The 5548-nt window shown below is 37.7% G+C and overlaps 1 pseudogene; it reads right to left on the bottom strand.

The window, feature by feature from the left end:
* Window positions 1–833: 833 nt before the first annotated feature.
* LOC105537708 lies at window positions 834–1535 on the bottom strand (annotated as a pseudogene).
* Window positions 1536–5548: the final 4013 nt, after the last annotated feature.

The raw sequence follows: 5548 nt of genomic DNA, 5'->3' as shown, positions 1-5548 counted from the left end.
TCTCTATCTCCTCCATCTTGCTTTTACCCTTTAAAAATTGAACCCCTCAAAATCATCTTTGAAGAAAGGCACAGACCTATCTCCTGGGCATGTCTGTAACATTGGCAAAATAAACTTCCAAATTGACTGAGACCTGTCTCAGATACTTTTTAGTTTTCAGATGAAATTCAGGGCAACAAACTAAATGTAACAAATCCCAAGATACATGTATTTTCATGAACATACCTCTACTGGTCAACAGGTATCCACCAAGAGAAATACAAAAATGAAAAAATAAACTGAAGACTCTTTTCTCACCATCACAAAGAATCTTAAGTTGTTTTTTTTTTTTTAAATTAGACTAGTGAAGAGAAGGGAAGAACCAGGAATAACTTTTAACTCCCCTTTTCATTTTTTAAAAATTTCTTTTGGTTCAGCTTATGCAATATTTTGTATCCATGTAAGAATCCAAATTTATTGAATAAAAAACATTGCTAATGATTTAAAGCAATTAAAGCAAAATAAATTGCTAAAGGGGTATAATTTATTGAGTTAAATAATACAAATTTTTTCCATATTAGTAATGGATATTCATTTGATTTTTAAAAAGACACTGTTTGAATTAGGTCATCACAAAGCAGATTTACATAAAACTGTTAATTGGAGCAAAACAACACATTTTTTTTATGTGATCTGAACAGAGGAACTCTCCTTGATCAAAAGAAAATGCAGTAGCTTTAGAAGGTAAAGCTGTTAAGTTTACCGAAGTACAAAACAACAAAACACTTTAAGCAAAAACTCTTTATTTTTCAGAAAAAGGTATGATTTCTCCTTTTCTATTCTTGACATAAATTTTAATTATTTCCAGTGGAACCTAAACCTCCTGAATGCCTTTCAGTTTCATCCAGAGCTTGAACTTCTACTTATGGATAAAAAATCTGTTCACACAATGAGAATACTTGGACACAGGGCGGGGAACATCACACACCGGGGCCTGTTAGGGGGTGGGGGACTGGGGGAGGGATAGCATTACGAGAAATACCTAACATAAGTGACGAGTTAATGGGTGCAGCAAACCAACATGGCACATGTATATCTATTTAACAAACCTGCATGTTGTGCACATGTACCCTAGAACTTAAAGTATAAAGAAAATCTGTTCACAAAAAAGTTGTGAAATTTGATCACCTTTTTTGACTTCAAACTTTTCTTTACCAAAATTAAGCAGGACAGCGCCAACATTTCCTGTATACTCTTCATCTATGACACCAGCTCCTATATCTATAAAGTGTTTTGCAGCCAGGCCAGACCAGAGCCACTCCTCCATAACATCCAGAAGGAAGAGCTATCTGAATGTTCGTTTTCATAAAAGCTTACTCCATAGATGGTATTGTATAATCATAGGCATTATACATAATCCACGGTCAGTCAACACTCATGGGTCAGAGCCATGGCATGCTTGGAGAGGGCAAAGCACAGCTGCATGCTGCCCTCCTCAGCAGGCCAGGCCTACTTGCTGGGAAAGAAATGGAAGCTATCTCTTTGGAGCAGGGCATGGCAGAGCAAAAGATGAGCAGAAGAAAGAGCCCAGAGAGCGAGAGCACAGGATGAACCCAAGTTCACTTTGATTATGTGGCAGTTAGTACCAGTGTCTCCATTCTGTTTTGGTCTGTTTTTCCTGGGACCTGGGGACAGACCTTAGTCCAAAACAATGACTCGTAGGAATTCATTTACCACAAACAAATTTTGTAAATGGGCAAAAAATATCAATATACACTTCCCGTAAGTGGACGTACACATGACAAATAAGCACATGAAAAAGTACTGTCCATCTCATCTATTAGAGAATGAGAATTAAACCATGATGAGATAGCAAAACACATATTTGAAAATGACTGAAATTTTTTTTTTTTTTTTTTTTTTTTTGTGGCGGAGTCTTGCTCTTGTTGCCCAGGCTGGAGGGCAGTGGCGCAATCTCGGCTCACTGCAACCTCGACCTCCTGAATTCAGGCTTCCCCTGCCTCAGCCTCCTAAAGCTGGGATTACAGGCACCTGCCACCATGCCTGGCTAGTTTATGTACTTTTAGTAGAGACGGAGTTTTGCCATGTTGCCCAGGCTGGTCTCAAACTCCTGACCTCAGGTGATCTGCCCGCCTCAGCCCCCCAAAGTGCTGGGATTACAGGTGTGAACCACTGCACCTGGCCGAAAATGACTGAATTAAAAAATAAAGATATTACTAAGTGTTAGCAAGGATGAAGAAAATCTTGTATGTTGCTAGTGGGAATTATGAAATGGTACAACCACTGTGGAAAATGATTTGGTAATTTCATTTTTTTTCCTAGTTTTGCAGTTTGTACTGCATTTATTTTTAAAAAACATTTTATTTAATTATTTTTTGTTTCTCTCCAACTTTTATTTTTGCTTTAGGGGCACATGTTCATTACATAGGTAAATTGCATGTCATGGGGGTTCGGTGCATCAATTTTGTATCATTCAGGTAATAAGCATAGTACCAGATAGGTAGTTTTGTTTGTTTTTGAGAAAGAGTCTCACTCTCTCACCCAGGCTGGAGTGCAGTGACGTGATCTCGGCTTGTTGCAACCCCTGGGTTCAAGTGATTCTCACGCCCCAGCCTCTTGAGTAGCTGGGATTACAGGCATACATCACCACGCCTGGCTAATTTTTGTATTTTTAGTAGAGATGGGATTTCACCATGTTGGCCAGGCTGGTCTCGAACTCCTGACCACCCACCTCAGCCTCCCAAAGTGCTGGGATTACAGGCATAAGCCACCGTGCCCAGCCAAAAAAGGTAGGTACTCCCATCTCTACCCTCAAGTAGGCCCCAGTGTTTCTTTTTCCCTCCTTTGTGTCCGTGTATACTCTATGTTTAGCTTCTACTTACAAGTGAAGACATGCGGGTATTTGGTTTTCTGTTCTGCACTAATTTGCTTAGGATAATGGCTTCCAGCTGCATCATTGTTGCTGCAGAGGGCATTATTTCTTTCTTTTAATGATGCATAATAGTCTAGGGTGTATGTATACCATATTTTCTTTATCCAGTCTACCATTGACAGGGATCAAGGTTAATTCCATGCCTTTGTTATTGTGGGTAGTGCTGTGATGAACATGTGTGTGCATGTGTCTTTATGGTGGAAAAATTTGTATTCCTTTGGGTACGTACCCAGTAATAGGATTGCTAGGTGAATTGGTAGATCTGTTTTCAGTTCTTGGAGAAATTTCCAAACTACTTTCCACAGTGGCTGAAGTAATTTACATTCCCACCAGCAGTGTATAAATGTTCCCTTTCCTCACAACCTTAGCAGCATCTGTTATTTTTGACTTTTTAATAGTAGCCATCTTATATAATGATATCTCATTGTGGTTTTGATTTGCATTTCTCTAATATTAGCAATGTTGGACACTTTTTCATATGCTTGTTGGCCACTTGTACGGCTTCTTTTGAGAAATGCCTACTCTTGTCCTTTGCCCAGTTTCAGTGGGGTTGTTTTTGCTTGTTAATTTGTTAATCTTTCTTATAGATTGTGGATATTAGACTTTTGTTGGATGCATAGTTTGCAAATACTTTCTCCCATTCTGTAGCTTGTCTGTTTACTCCGTTGATAGTTTCTTTTGATGTGCAAAAGCTTTTTGGTTTAATTAGGTCTCATTTGTCAATTTTTGTTTTTGTTGCAATTGCTTTTGGAATCTGCATCATGAAATCTTTGCCAAGGCCTAGTTCCAGAATGGTATTTCCTAGGTTTCCTTCTAGGATTTTTATAGTTTTAGATTTTTGAATTAAGTCTTCAATCTAGTTGATAAATTAAAGATTAATCCATCTTGAGTTGAAACTGGAAGGGGCCCAAATTAAATCTTCTGCCTATGGCTAGCCATTTATTCCAGCACCATTTATTAAATAGGGAGTCATTTCCTCATTGCTTGTTTTTATCAATTTTGTTGAATGTCAGATGGTTGTATGTGTGTGGCTTTATTTCTGGGTTCCTTAACCTGTTTCATTGGTTTATGTGTCTGTTTTTCTACCAATATTATTGCTGTTTTGGTTACTGTAGCTTTATAGTACAGTTTAGAGTTGACTAGTGTGATGCCTGTGGCTGTGCTCTTTTTGCTTAGGATTGCTGTGGCTATTTACATTCTTTTTTTGGTTCTGTATGAACTGTAGAATATTTTTTTCTAATTACATAAAGATGTCATTGGTAGTTTGATAGAAATAGCATTAAATCAGTGGCACATATACACCATGGAATACTATGCAGCCATAAAAAAAGGATGAGCTCATGTCCTTTGTAGGGACATGGATGAAGCTGGAAACCATCATTCTGAGCAAACTATTGCAAGGACAGAAAACCAAACACCGCATGTTCTCACTCATAGGTGGGAATTGAACAATGAGAACACTTGGACACAGGGTGGGGAACATCATACACCAGGGCCTGTTGTGGGGTAGGGGGAGGGGGGAAGGATAGCATTAGAGATATACCTAATGTAAATGATGAGTTACGGGTGCAGCACACCAACATGACACATGCATACATATGCAACAAACCTGCATGTTGTGCACATGTACCCTAGAACTTAAAGTATAATAAAAAATAATAATAAAAACAAATCAATAACAAAAAGGAAGAAATTATAAAAATAAAAAAATTTTAAAAAATCAGTAAATTGCTTTAGGCAGTATGGCCATTTTAACAATATTGATTCTTCCTATTCATGAGCATGGAGTATTTTTCCATTAGTCTGTGTCAACTTCAATTTCTTTCAGCAGTGTTTTGTAATTCTTATTGTAGAGATCTTTCACTTCCTTGATTAGTTGTATTCCTAGGTATTTTATAATTTCATCGTTATTGTGAATGGGATTTTGTTTTTGATTTGGCTCTCTTTGTGAATGCTGTTGACGTATAGAAATACTACTGATTTTTGTACACTGATTTTGTATCTTGAAACTTTGCTGAGGTTATTTATCTGATCTAGGAGCTTCTGGGTACAGACTATAAGGTTTTGTTGTCATAAAACCATATCATCTACTAAGAGAGATAATTTGACTTCCTCTCTTCCTATTTGAATGCCTTTTTGTATCTTTTTGTTGCCTGATTGCTCTGACTAGGAATTCCAGTACCATGTGGAGTACGAGTGGTGGGAGTGTGGATCTTTGTCTTGTTCCACTTCTCATGGGGAATGCTTCCAGCTTTTGGTCATTCAATATGATGTTGGCTGTGCGTTTTTCATAGATGGCTCATATTATTTTGAGGTACGTTCTTTCCATGCCTAGTTGTTTGAAGGCATTTTCCAATGTGGACATATTCATGACAAATAAGCACATGAAAAATTATTCTACATCACAGCTATTAGAGAAATGCATATTAAACCATAATGAGACATGGTAACATATATTTGAAAAAGATATTTAAAAGACATGACTGGGCACTGTGACTCAAAGCCTGTAATTCCAGCACTTTGGGAGACTGAGGCAGGTGGATCACTTGAGGCCAGTAGATCGAGACCAGCCTGGCCAACATGGTGAAACTCCATCTCTACTAAAAATACAAAAAA

Source organism: Mandrillus leucophaeus, unplaced genomic scaffold (assembly GCF_000951045.1).
Source record: "Mandrillus leucophaeus isolate KB7577 unplaced genomic scaffold, Mleu.le_1.0 Scaffold1792, whole genome shotgun sequence".
Classification (NCBI taxonomy): Eukaryota; Metazoa; Chordata; class Mammalia; order Primates; family Cercopithecidae; genus Mandrillus; species Mandrillus leucophaeus.
This window is presented reverse-complemented; position numbering and strand designations above follow the sequence as displayed.